This window comes from Salmo trutta, chromosome 23 (genome assembly GCF_901001165.1).
Source record: "Salmo trutta chromosome 23, fSalTru1.1, whole genome shotgun sequence".
Lineage (NCBI taxonomy): Eukaryota > Metazoa > Chordata > Actinopteri > Salmoniformes > Salmonidae > Salmo > Salmo trutta.
Genome location: NC_042979.1, coordinates 28,249,717 through 28,264,974, shown reverse-complemented (window position 1 = coordinate 28,264,974; position 15,258 = coordinate 28,249,717). Strand labels below are relative to the sequence as shown.

General features: G+C 41.8%; 1 pseudogene; it reads right to left on the bottom strand.

The window, feature by feature from the left end:
- Positions 1 to 13,342, bottom strand: LOC115159725 (proteinase-activated receptor 2-like; annotated as a pseudogene).
- Positions 13,343 to 15,258: the final 1,916 nt, after the last annotated feature.

Here is a 15,258-nt window from a genome sequence, read left to right as displayed (position 1 = left end):
TTTTTGTGGTGTGAAGAGGATTTCGTCAGGAGGGGGTTTTATTCGTAACAAAAGAAAAGGTGGTTCTATGATGCCAGATCATGTCTGTGCTCACGGGGGCGTGGCCAATGACTTAGTTCAACTTTAAAGAGAATACAATTCTCTCACATTAAAGGTTTAACATCACATTACATCATTTCACAAATAGTTTCATCTTTACTCATTCATACACAATCAGAGATATAGTTATGTGTGTTTCCTGTCCTCTCTGAGGTCACCAAAGGAAACGCACTCGTCATACCCGTCACTTAAGTGTCCACGGACCATTCCCACAAGTGGACATTTTGTTTCAATTTCCCATTTTGGGGATTTAGGAGTTTGCCATGTGAAATCCTTTGTTCTCTCTGTGTCTCTGTTTCTGCATGGCAAGGGGGAGAGAAACTCCACCAGGAATTTAGGGCCTGAGATAACAGAACCTGGGTGTAGGAGAGCGTGAGAGAGAGGGGGGATGCCACAACCTATACCAAGAAAGGGCCACGTCATGGCACTATACAAGGGGTGTATAGACTTTCACTAGGCACTGTACAGTAGGTCATGTATGGCTTACTTGATAAAGAACAATACCCGTTGCCAGAAGTGAAGGGTCAGTGCGGGGCACTAAGAACTAAGTTAACAGTTTCAGAGAGCTCAGAGCTGGAACAAACATAAAATAGACATCTTTGACTGTCTAAATGTGGAGGATGGATCAGTAACACACTCTCCGATTTTGTTTTCTAGATAAAACCAACAAAATCTGCATTATATGAGGGGCAAGGAGGCAATATAACAAGCACATAATATGAAGTAGTCTGGGGTTGCATCTCAGTTTAAAATAGCTTCTCTCCATTGATGATGATGAAAACAAAATGTTAGGTGAAAGACACATAGTAGATTAAGACCAACCTGGTATTCCCTTTAACCTGTCCAGTTCTTTAAAAACATCAGTACAGCCAACTTTGATCTCCACATGAGAGCCCCCCTAAACGTAGCTGATCTGTGTGTTCCCTGAGTCTAAGGTGCAGGTACCAAGGTTGGGGTCAATTCCATTTTAATGCCAGACAATTCAGAAAGTAAACCAAATCAACCAATCCAATTCCACATTTTCCTAATCAGTACTTAATGAATTGACCCCAAACCTGGATGGTGTTACTCATCTTGAAGTACTTCAGAGCAGTGAACGAGACCCTCATCCTAATCATGCCCTCTGGCTGCGGCATCTCAGCGTGTTCTTTACTTGCTCCCTGAACTCCTCTGAGATGAAGTAGTAGATGAATGGGTCCACACAGCTGTTGAGGCTGGCCAGACACAGGGTGGTGATGTAGAAGCCGTAGTCATTGTGTGCTACTTGAGCCAGCAGGAGAGAGTAGGTCACCAGCATCATGATGTTACTGGGGGTGAAACAGACCAGGAAGATGATCAGTACAGTAATGATGAGCACCACAGCCTTGCGCCGATTCTTGGTGATGCTGGCGTTCGTCATTGAGTTCCTCAGGGACTTGAGCATCAGAACGTTAACCACCACGCACAACACGGTGGGAACTACAAATCCCAGGGTTCCCATGGTCAGGAAGAAGCCGGCGGCCATGCTATTCTGGCTTGGCCGAGTGACGTCGTGGCAGGTGATGATGTTGAGGTTGGTCACCTTGACTGTCTGGTCGTAGAGGTAGAGAGGAGTGGTCAGCAGCCAGACCCCCACCCAGACTGCGACCGAGACACCGATGGCTACATGGTTGTTCCTACAATCCTGGGAGAGGGGGTAAACGATGGCCCAGTAGCGCTGGACACTGATACAGGTGATGAAGAGGATGGAGCAGTACATGTTCCCATAGAAAAAGCCCACCAAGACTTTACACAGCCTCTCTCCATAGATCCAGTCATTACCGTTGAAGTGGTAGGCGATCTTCAGAGGCGTCCAGATGACAAAGAGCAGGTCAGACAGAGCCAAGTTGGCCATGTAGATGGCGGCAGGGTGCTTCTTCTTGGTCCTGAACAGGAAGACCCAGATGGCCATGGCGTTGGTGGGCAGCCCCACAGCAAACACCACTATGTAGACGATGGGGAAGAACACAGTGGTCAGATGACTGTCCAGAACCATGCAGGCCTCCAGGGAGACCTGCACCCCCGCCGCTGTCTCATCCCCCGTGAAGCCTCGGTCTTCAACGCCAGCATTACACCGCTCTGAGAAAAAAGAGAAACAAGATGAAAATAAATAGGGGTGTTTAAGGAATTCCAAAAATGGGGTTAGAATGTATGGCGTTTGAATACAATAGCCATTTGTGATTTATTGCATACTTAAATTATTACTTTTCTAATTGTTCTTATGCAGTGTTGTGAAGTACATTTTGGGGGGGGGTTATCTGTACTTTACTACTTTTATTTTTGACAACTTTTACTCCACTACGTTCCTAAAGAAAATATGTACTTTATACTCCCATTAATTTTCCCTGACACCAAAAAGTAGTCATTACATTATTTATGCTGAGGCAGGACAGCATCATGGTTCAATTCATTGGTTCAATCTAATACTTTGTCATTAGGGTTGCAAAGGGTCGGAAACTTTTCGAAAACTTTCCGGAATATTTCCCGGAAATTTTCCATTGTAAGTTAAGCCCTGGAATTTGGAGAATTTTGCTTAAAATTCATCAAAAAAAGTTAGCTTATAACAGTGAAACTTTTTTGCAGGATACACATAAGGCAATTCTAGGTCTTGTGGCATATTTTGGTTAAACTATCCCCAATTCAATGGAATTGCAACCCTTTGCACACACAGTGCACTCTTCCATCACACATACAGCTGATTCCAAGATCTTGCACACCAATGAGATGCTATTGAGCCCACGCTACTACATTGTCTGAGCCAAAGACGATATGCTTTCTGGGAAGTTTTGATTACAATACTGGGTGGGGTGAATATATTTTATATGACATAGATGATTTTCTGTTAACTAGTAAATAGTAGCCTACAGCAAAGTGTGTTTAAATAATTTCTAACTTCTTAACAACTTAAGCTAGTTAGTATTTGCTACCATGTGGGTTTTAGCTTGCTTGAGCCTGCTAACTGAGGAGTGTTAATTCACCTGTTTCCATACATGTTTCATTTTGTAAAAAGTCTTACAAATGAGTTGTTTAATCTAACTGCTTAACTATTTATCTGTACATGGAATTGTATTTGGGGTTTTTTTACTCTTTTTTCCTAATCTTTACAGGAATTCTATCTGATGTGTGAAGACATTTCACTGCAGCTAATGTGGAAGGAACATCTGTGTACATTTGCAAATACTGTGCCAAGTCATATGTGAAGAATGCAACAAAGATGCAGAATCATCTGGCCAAGTGCATAAAGTTCCCTCAGCGCTCACAACAAGCAACCTCTGACAAAAGTCCGTCTACTTTTATTTGAGGTGAAAATGATGAATCAAACACCTTATCAATAGCAACAGCTCATGGTCCTCCTGGAATCAGAAGTTTTTTGACTCAGCAAAGGAACGTAGTCAGAGAAATGCTGATGAATGTCTTGCTTGAGCTGTGTATGCAACTGGTTCACCTCTGATGCGCAAAGGCAATGTGTATTGGAAGAGAATTCTGAATGTTCTTCGCCCAGCAGACACCCCTCCAACCAATTAGCTGGATGTAGAGTTCAACAGAGTTCAAGTGAAGGTCAAGCAAATCATAGAGAAAGCAGACTGTATTGCAATCATCTCTGGTGACTGGTCGAATGTTCGTGGACAAGGGATAATTAACTAGATCATCTCAACCCGTATTCTACAAGAGCACAGACACAAGGAACAACAGACACACCGGTCTGTTGCAGATGAGCTGATGCAGTCATCAATAACCTTGGACCACAGAAGGTATTTGCACTGGTGACAGACAATGCTGCGAACATGAAGGCTTCTTGGTCTAAAGTGGAGGAGTCAAACCCTCACATCACACTCATTGTCTGTGCTGCTCATGCATTGAATCAGCTCCTCAAGGACATCATGGCACTGAAAACAATGGATACACTCTACAAGAGAGCCAAAGAAATGGCTAGGTATGTGAAGGGTCATCAAGTTATAGCAGCAATCTACCTCACCAAGCAAAGTGAGAAGAATAAGAGCACCACATTGATGCTGTCCAGCAACACCCATTGGGGTGGTGTTGTCATCATGATTGACAGTCTCCTGGAGGGGAAGGAGTCCCCATACCACAGTCTGCCAATATGGACAGCCCCATCAAGAGGATCCTCCTGGATGATGTATTTTGGGAAGCAGCCTGAAACTCCTGAAACCTATAGCAGTAGCCATTGCACGGTTTGAGGGAGACAATGTGGCAGGTAGCCTAGAGGTTAGGGCATTGGACTAGTAACCGAAAGGTTGCTAGATCGAATCCCCGAGCTGACAAGGTAAAAATCTGTTGTTCTGCCCCTGAACAAGGCAGTTAACCCATTGTTCCTAGGCCGTCATTGTAAATAAGAATTTGTTCTTAACTGACTTGCCTAGTTAAATAAAGATAAAATAAAAAATAAATATGCAATCCTGTCTAATGTTCAGACTGCTTGCAGATGTAAGAGAAGAAATCCGTTCTGCCCTGCCCACTTCACTGTTGCTCCAAGCAGAGGAAACTGCAGTTCTGAAATACATTAAAAAGTGTGAAGACTTCTGCCTGAAGCCCATACACGCCGCAGCGTACATGTTGGACCCCAAGTATGCTGGCAATAGCATCCTGTCTGGTGCAGAGATCAGCAAGGTGTATGGTGTCATCACTACCGTGTCTCATCACCTTGGTCTGGATGAGGGCAAGGTTCTTGCCAGTCTGGCGAAGTACAGTTCCAAGCAAGGGCTTTGGGATGGAGATGCAATATAGCAGTCGTGCCAACATATCTCATCAGCCACCTGGTGGAAGGGACTTTGTGGATCTGAGGCTCTTTCCCCTGTTGCCTCCATCATCCTCCAAATCCCACCAACATCAGCCGCCTCAGAGCGCAACTGGTCCTTGTTTGGGAACACACACACACCAAAGCACGCAACAGGCTGACCAATACAAGGGTTGAAAAATTGGTGGACAACCGGGCAAAACGAGCCATCCTCAACAAGGTTGGAAAGTGACAGTGAAGATGAGGCCTCAGACTCTGATGTTCAAGAGGTGGACATTAAGGAGGTCCAAGGAGAAGACATGGAAACCTGAGAGGAAGACAACCAAAGCTTTAGTTTCTAGACTATCATTTTACAGATGTATGTTGAAAACGTTTTTGGGAGATGCGATGGATCATTGTTAATCATTCAATATTCCCTTTCTTTTGTTGTTCAGTGAAATCATCCCATGTGAAGATTCAACTCATTTAATTAAAAGTTAAATTCGTAACTAAATCGTTTGTTTTTATATCTACTGGAAAAATTTAACCATTTGCAATTATGTCTACTTATGATAAGGTAAAAGGTTTATGTTTCTGTCTCCAGATGATATGGTAAATATATCCAATGCAAAAAAAATCTACATTTAAATGGTATTAATATTAATTTGCATATATTTCCATTAATTCCCATCAATTCCCATCAATTTCCACTTAAAGTTTCCATCTCTGAATATTCCACAAAATGTGCAACCCTAGTTGTCATCCCTACTCTCTCTGATCTGGCAGACTCACTTAACTCAAATACTGTGTTCGTAAATGATGTGTGAGTTCCAGTTGTGTTTTTATTGTGCTGTCTGGTTTGCTTAGTATAAGGAATTTGATAGGATTTGCTTTTACTTTGCACTTCAACTCAATTATGAACATTTTGTAAGTTTTCCACGACTGTACTTAAGTATATTTAGAACCATATACTTTTAGACTTTTACTCTAGTAGCATTTTACTTTGTGAATATTGGTAATTTTTTATTAAGGTATCCTAACTTTTACTCAAGTATGACAATTGAGAACGTTTACCACCACTGTTCTTATGCAAACTACAGTTGAAGTCGGAAGTTTACATATACCTTAGCCAAATACATTTAAACTCAGTTTCACAAATCCTGACATTTAGTCCTAGTAAAAAGTAATTGTCTTAGGTCAGTTAGGATCACCACTTTATTTTAAGAATGTGAAATGTCAGAATAATAGTAGAGAATTAAGGTTTTACTGCTAACCTACAAAGCATTACATGGGCTTGCTCCTACCTATCTTTCCGATTTGGTCCTGCCGTACATACCTACACGTACGCTACGGTCACAAGACGCAGGCCTCCTAATTGTCCCTAGAATTTCTAAGCAAACGGCTGGAGGTAGGGCTTTCTCCTATAGAGCTCCATTTTTATGGAATGGTCTGCCTACCCATGTGAGAGACGCAGACTCAGTCTCAACCTTTAAGTATTTACTGAAGACTCATGTCTTCAGTAGGTCCTATGATTAAGTGTAGTCTGGCCCAGGAGTGTGAAGGTGAACGGAAAGGCTGGAGCAACGAACCGCCCTTGCTGTCTCTGCCTTGCCGGTTCCCCTCTTTCCACTGGGATTCTCTGCCTCTAACCCTATTACAGGGGCTGAGTCACTGACTTACTGGTGTTCTTCCATGCCGTCCATGGGAGGGGTGCGTCACTTGAGTGGGTTGAGTCACTGACGTGGTCTTCCTGTCTGGGTTGGCGCCCCCCCCTTGGGTTGTGCCATGGCAGAGATTTTTGTGGGCTATACTCGGCCTTGTCTTCGGACGGTAAGTTGGTGGTTGTAGACATCCCTCTAGTGGTGTGGGGGCTGTGCTTTGGCAAAGTGGGTGGGGTTATATCCTGCCTGTTTGGCCCTGTCCCTCCTCATCATCATCGGATGGGGCCACAGTGTCTTCTGATCCCTCCTGTCTCAGCCTCCAGTATTTATGCTGCAGTAGTTTATGTGTCGGGGGGCTAGGGTCAGTCTGTTTCATCTGGAGTATTCTCTTGTCTTATCCGGTGTCCTGTGTGAATTTAAATATGCTCTCTCTAATTCTCTCTTTCTCTCGGAGGACCTGAGCCCTAGGACCATGCCTCGGGACTACCTGGCATGATGACTCCTTGCTGTCCCCAGTCCACCTGGCCATGCTGCTGCTCCAGTTTCAACTGTTCTGCCTGCGGCTACGGAACCCTGACCTGTTCACCGGACGTGCTTGTTGCACCCTCGACAACTACAACGATTATTATTATTTGACCATGCTGGTCATTTATGAACATTTTAACATCTTGACCATGTTCTGTTATAATATCCACCCGGCACAGCCAAAAGAGGACTGGCCACCCCTCATAGCCTGGTTCCTCTCTAGGTTTCTTCCTAGGTTTTTGGCCTTTCTAGGGAGTTTTTCCTAGGCAGTTTTTCCTAGCCACCGTGCCTCTTTCACATGCATTGCTTGCTGTTTGGGGTTTTAGGCTGGGTTTCTGTACAGCACTTTGAGATTTCAGCTGATATACGAAGGGCTATATAAATAAATTTGATTTGAATTATTTATTTCAGCTTTTATTTCATTCACCATATTCCCTGTGGGTCAGAAGTTTACATACACTCAATTAGTTTTTGGTAGCATTGCCTTTAAATTGTTTAACTTCTATGGGCTACGTGGGACGCTGCGGGACACAGCCAGTGAAATATCAGGGCGGCAAATTCAAAAACAACAAAATGTCATAATTCAACTTTCTCAAACATACAATTATTTTACACCATTTTAAAGATACACTTCTCCTTGATGTAACCACATTGTCCGATTTCAAAAAGGCTTTACAGCGAAAGCAAAACATTAGATTATGTTAGGAGAGTACATAGACAAAAATCATCACACAGCCATTTTCCAAGCAAGGACGTGTCAATAAAACCCAAAACACAGCTAAATGAAGCACTAACCTTTGACAATCTTCATCAGATGACACTCCTAGGACATTATGTTACACAATACATGTATGTTTTGTTCGATAAAGTTCATATTTATATCCAAAAACAGCATTTTACATTGGCGCGTGATGTTCAGAAAATGTATTCCCACCAAAACTTCCAGTGAATGTGCACATCAATTTACAAAAATACTCATCATAAACATTGACAAAATATATAACAATTATTTAAAGAATTATAGATAGACTACTCCTGGATGCAACCTGGATGCAACCGCTTTGTCAGATTTTAAAATAGCTTTACGGAGAAAGCACATTTTTCAATATTCTGAGTACATAGCTCAGCCATCACAGCGAGCTATACAGACACCCGTCAAGTTCGGGGCAACCTAAACTCAGAAATAGTATTAGAAATATTCTCTTACCTTTGCTGATCTTCGTCAGAATGCACTCCCAGGACTGCTACTTCCACAAGAAATGTTGTTTTTGTTCAAAATAATACATATTTATGTCCAAATACCTCCGTTTTGTTCATGCGTTCAGAGCACTATCCAAAGGCCAGAGACGAAAAGTCAAAATGTTACATTACCGTACTTAGAAGCATGTCAAACGCTGTTTAAAATCAATCTTTATGGTATTTTTAACGTAAAATTGAGATAATATTCCAACCGGACAATAGCGTATTCATTCAAGGAGAAAAAGAAGGAACGGCGTGCTCGCGGGACTGAGCATATCCAATCCCTTTGTTTCCAGGCAGTCCACTCAATAACTGAGCTCCTATTATCTGCCCAGTAACAGGAGAAGGCTGAAACAACTTTCTCAAGGCTTTTGACAGCCAATGGAAGCCTTAGGAAGTGTAACGTAACCCCACAGATACTCTAGTTTCGAAAGGGACAAGAACGAAGAACTACAATTCTCAGATCCTCCACTTCGTGGTTGACTTTGTCTCAGGTTTTTGCCTGCCATATGAGTTCTGTTATACTCACAGACACCATTCAAACAGTTTTAGAAACTTCAGAGTGTTTTCTATCCAAATCTACTAATAATATGCATATTCTAGTTTCTGGGCCAGAGTAGTAACCTGTTTAAATTGGGTACGTTTTTCATCCGGCCGTGAAAATACTGCCCCCTAGCCCAGACAGGTTAACTTGGGTCAAACGTTTTGGGTAGCCTTCCACAAGCTTCCCACATTAAGTTGGGTGAATTTTGGCACGTTCCTCCTGACAGAGCTGGTGTAACTCAGGCAGGTTTTTAGGCCTCCTTGCTCGCACACGCTTTTTCAGTTCTGCCCACAAATGTTCTATAGATTTGAGGTCAGGGCTTTGTGATGGCCCCTCCAATACCTTGACTTTGTTGTCCTTAAGCCATTTTGCTACAACTTTGGAAGTATGCTTGGGGTCATTGTCCATTTGGAAGACCCATTTGCGACCAAGCTTTAACTTCCTGACTGATGTCTTGAGATGTTGCTTCAATATATCCAAATAATTGTCCTTCCTCATGCCTCATGATGCCATGTATTTTGTGAAGTGCACCAGTCCCTCCTGCAGCAAAGCACCCCCCAACATGATGCTGCCACCCCCATGCTTCACGGTTGGGATGGTGTTCTTCGGCTTGCAAGCATCCCCCTTTTCCCTCAAAACATAACGATGGTCATTATGGAAAAACAATTATATTTTTGTTTCATCAGACCAGAAGACATTTCTCCAAAAAGTATGATCTTTGTCCCCAAACCGTAGTCTGGCTTTTTGGAGCAGTGGCTTCTTCCTTGATGAGCGGCCTTTCATGTTATGTCGATATAGGACTTGTTTTACTGTGAATATAGATACTTTTGTACCTGTTTCCTCCAGCATCTTCACAAGGTCCTTTGCTGTTGTTCTGGGATTGATTTGAACTTTTCGCACCAAAGTACGTTCATCTCTAGGAGAGAGAACACGTCTCCTTCCTGAGCGGTATGACAGCTGCGTGATCCCATGGTGTTTATACTTGCGTACTATTGTTTGTACAGATGAACGTGGTACCTTCAGGCGTTTGGAAATTGCGTCAAAGGATGAACCAGACTTGTGGAGGTCTACAATTTTCTTCCTGAGGTCTTGGCTGGATTCTTTTGATTTTCCCATGATGTCAAGCAAAGAGGCACTGAGTTTGAAGGTAGTCCTTGAAATACATCCACAGGTACACCTCCAATTGACTCAAATTATGTCAATTATTCTTTCAGAAGCTTCTAAAGTAGAGGTCGACCGATTAATCGGAAAGGCCGATTAATTAGGGACGATTTCAAATTTTCATAACAATTGGTAATCTGTATTTTTGGCCACCGATTTACCGTTTTTTTTTTTTGTTTTTTTTTACACCTTTATTTAACTAGGCAAGTCAGATTAAGATTGAACAAATTGAACATGTTTCATTATTTATTTGAGGCTAAATTGATTTTATTGATGTATTATATTAAGTTAAAATAAGTGTTCATTCAGTATTGTTGTAATTGTCATTAGAAAACAAAAATAGAAAATAATCGGCCGATTAATCGGCATCGTCTTTCCCGGCCCTCCAATAATTGGTATCGGCGGTGAAAAATCATAATCGGCCGACCTCTATTCTAAAGCCATGACATAAAGCCATTACATCATTTTCTGGAATTGTCCAAGCTGTTTAAAGGCACAGTCAACTTAGTGTATGTAAACTTCTGACCCACTGGAATTGTGATGCAGTGAATTATAAGTGAAATAATCTGTCTGTAAACAATTGTTGGAAAAATGACTTGTGTCCTAACCGACTTGCCAAAACTATAGTTTGTTAACAAGATTAACAAGAAATCTGTGGAGTGGTTGAAAAATGAGCTTTAATGACTCCAACCTAAGTGTATGTAAACTTCCGACTTCAACTGTATATCAAAAGTAAACACACTTTTTTTTATCAACTAATAAGACTCCAGAGGGGTATACTACAAAGCAGGTTCAAGGAGTTACACGGAACCCAAACCGGCTGCGTGCGTGCGCCATCGTCAATAAAGTTATTTTGTCCCCCCACACCAAACGTGATCACGACACGCAGGTTAAAATATCAAAACAAACTCTGAACTAATTATATTAATTTGGGGACAGGTCGAAAAGCATTAAACATTTATGGGAACTTTGCTAGTTAGCTTGCACTTGCTAGCTAATTTGTCCTATTTAGCTAGCTTTCGGTTGCAAGCTAATTTGTCCAGGGATATAAACATTGAGTTGTTATTTTACCTGAAATGCACAAGGTCCTCTACTCCGCCAATTAATCCACACATAAAACGGTCAACCGAATCGTTTCTAGTCATCTTTCTTCCTTCCAGGCCTTTTCTTCTCTTGACTTGATATTGCGATTGGCAACTTTCATAAATTAGGTGCATTACTGCCACCGACCTCGTTCGTCTTTCAGTCACCCACGTGGGTATAACCAATGAGGAGTTGGCACGTGGGTACCTGCTTCTATAAACCAATGAGGAGATGGGAGAGGCAGGACTTGCAGCACGTTCTGTGTCAGAAATATGATATATTTCATATATATATAATATATATGATTTCTATTTTAGCCCTTGGCAACGCAGACGCTCGTTGGCGCTCGCGAGCAGTGTGGGTGCAATAATTGAATAACATAGATTTCTAAATGTATTTTGCGACGCGAGCGGTGTGGTCAGCCTGTTAGCCTAAACTTTACATTTCTAGGAAGGATAAGCTTAAAATGGGCATGGTCTATTTAAGGCCATGCACCACAGGCTAAAATAAAATGTTTGCATCTACCTGTTGTTAGTATTTTGGTCCATTAATATTAATATTTTCAAATGTAAATAAACATTTCAAAAACTTCTAAAACGTATATTTATCATACTACTATCATCAACATTTTAATGAAGTTGAACCACTATAAAATGGACCTACATCAATAATTTCAAAGCTCACTACATTAAATTACACACAATTTAAACGCCCATTTCATAGTGTTACAAATACGACCATATTTAGTACCTTACTTTGAAGAGATGGTGATTGGGTCTAAATAGGTATTTCTTGTTTGGTAATCTAAATTCAGTGTACTTGTCTGTAGCTTCCATTTCCTGAAAGTCAGGCTCTTTCCACACCCCAACTAATTTTTCTCTACTTCAGAAGCATTTGCTTTAACCACATTTTGTGTGCTTAACCTTAGATATATTCTCCAGACTTGCCCATTGAGAAGAGTTGATATGTTGTCCATTTTCTATTCTAGATAACATTTTCTTAGAAATAAATGCGGCAAAAATTCATTTTATCTACGTCTTTAGTATTTTACAGACAGAACGATTAATAAAGTATTCATCCACAATCTGCTCTGCACAAGTCCTGGAGTGTCTTAACAAAATGAAACCAAATTATTTAGGCTGACTGATAAACGTTGATTGTGATATGATTAGGGGGAAACAATTACCTTTTGATGGTGTGGTCCCTGACCTTAACTCAGCAACCAAAAACGCATATTTAATTTTTGCTTTCTTTATGAATCAGACAAATAGTTATTTATGGTTGTTTACCAAATTTAGCTGGCTAACTCATTGCTCCTGCTTTTCAATATACCCTTCAGGCTGTCATTTCCCCTTAAAATCATCTCGATTTTGCGAAGAACAGCGTGTCATTGACATGTGGGATGGTGACATCATCGCTCATTGTCGTCTTTTGGTTTATAACCACACCAGACATAGCAAATACCATCACAACATAACAAGCAAGTGTATTTTACAGTATCTGTATTCATTTAGGAATCAGATAGAGGGGATCCGACTCAACAAGTTGTCCATCAAGGCATTAAAGAATATCACAATGTCGTTTATCTGATCGAAGAAAAAAAACAAATAATGAGAGAAATAGAGGGAAAAGGCTTTCTCTTACCATTTTTCTGAGACAGACATAGCTCGGCGCAGGCCAATAAAAACATAAGATTCAACCAATGCAACTTGAAATTCATGTTAACTTCCACAAAACTTTCCAACAATAATCTAGCTGCGATGTACAAAGAGTGTTGAATGCTGATTCAAGCGTTTGTGTATTCCTTTTGTCTGTGCAACTTTGAAGTCAACTGTAGCCAGCAGATCCGACGCGCTTGCTTATAGCTGCACTAGGGTCAGACAGGCTTCCTGTATAGATTAAGACCCAGCAGTGCCACCGCGAGATATGTCTCAGAAAATGTACATCAATCCAGGGATGACAAATGCGTTGCACGCTGAATTGTCCCTATATCCCAGTTTTTCTATATCTTAATCTACACAGTAAACCTGTCTGACCCTAGTGCATCTGTAAGCAAATTGGTCAATCTGCTGGTTACAGTCAACTGAAGAGGTAGGGTACCTCACACAACAGGTGGGAAGAAAAAAACCTGTGTGACGTCATAAATCACGTGACCATACATGCCTGTGTTGTTCAGGCTGACTGGCTTAGTGGATTTGTAGGCAGTGGCGCCGCCAACTGGTGGACATAGGGGGCCCCGGCCAACCCTGATACAATTGCTGGCCCCCCCCTCGCTAGTCGCAAATGCATAAATGCTTCTGAGTATGCGTAATATGCTTCTATCTGATATGTTACATTAGTACTATTCATTTAAATCAATGATGTAAATTTTTCATAATAGTTAATGTGAAAGAAAATAAATGTATAGCCAGCCAACCACTTTTGACCATCGTCACTGCGTGACACTCCGACCCCTTTCACCCCTCACCCGGCCTGCTGCTGCACAGTGCACTGCCAGATGACAGTCTGCCTCATGGTCAGCAGCAGCTGAGCTCAGCCTCGTGTCTCTGGTGGCATCATCGGAAGCTAGCCTAGCTGGCAGCTGCCTGCAGAGTTCAGATGAGACCACCAGACTGCTAACGGGTAAGTAAGTCATACAATACTACTTATAGTAAAAAGAAAAATGTATTTAGGAAACTGTTTGCTTTTGGACGGTGTCGAATTACCTAGCTAGCTAGCTAGCTTACGTTAGTTAGCTATCTAGCTAAGTTAGCTAGTTAAATTCGTTATTGGGGGGCTTAGTTAGCTAGCTTATGCCTTAAGGTTACTCTACAGCAGAGAGCGCTGGCTAACTATAGTTAGAGTTATCGTAGCTTTCTAGAAAGATTTTCAAACCACTTGATGAACTTAGGACTGCCAGAGCATCTAGCTAGCTGACGTTATGGGCTGGTATAGCGTTAGCTTACTAGCTACGATTAGTCGCTGTAACTATGTCAATTTGCAGACAATGAAGAGAAAGTCCAAGGATCTCTCTTCTTTCTTTAAGAAGAAAAGTAGTACAGGGGAGACGCAGCCGACAGGGGAACAGCAGTAGAGGGTTAACGTTAGTGAGGATGCAGTCGAAGATGATGATAACGTCATTGAGCAAGCCAATGAACAGGCAGAGGCAGCGAGAGAGCATGACAGAACAGAGGCAGAACATAACAGCGACGAACAAGCACAGGTAGCATCAGTGACAGAGCACAGTGAAGAACAACATACAGCAGCATGGCACGAAAGTGCGGAACGGGCAGCAACAACAGTCACAGAGGTTGACAACTAAGCGAGGCAGGACTCAGCTAGAGCTATTCAACCCATTCCTGGACCAACAGGTGAAGTTGACGGTGTGACAGTGCCCCTGATAATGAAATAGATGGCAAGAGAGTAACGTTATCTGAATAAATGTATGGTTATCTTGTTATGGATAGGGGGCAGTATTTTCACGGCCGGATAAAAAACGTACCCGATTTAATCTGATTATTACTCCTGCCCAGAAACTAGAATATGCATATAATTATTAGCTTTGGATAGAAAACACTCCAAAGTTTCTAAAACTGTTTGAATGGTGTCTGTGAGTATAACAGAACTCATTTGGCAGGCCAAAACCTGAGAAGATTCCAAACAGGAAGCGCCCTCTCTGACCATTTCTTGGCCTTCTTGATCATCTCTATCCAAAACAGGGGATCTCTGCTGTAACGTGACATTTTCTAACGCTCCCATAGGCTCTCAGAAGGCGCCAGAACGTTGAATGATGACTTTGCAGGCCATGGCTGAAAAACAGTAGCGCATTTGGTAAGTGGTCGATCTGAGAACAATGAGACTGGCGCACAGGTGCACGAGACGACTCCATGTTTTTATTTTCAGTCTTTGAACGAAAACAGGGTTTCCCGGTCGGAATATTATCGCTTTTCTACGAGAAAAATCGCATAAAAATTTATTTTAAACAGCGTTTGACATGCTTCGAAGTACGGTAATGGAATATTTTGATTTTTTTGTCACGAAACGCGCCGGGCGCGTCACCCTTCTTTACCCTTCGGATAGTGTCTTGAATGCACGAACAAAACGCCGCTATTTGGATATAACTATGGATTATTTGGAACCAAACCAACATTTGTTATTAAAGTAGAAGTCCTGGGAGTGCATTCTGACGAAGAACAGCAAAGGTAATCCAATTT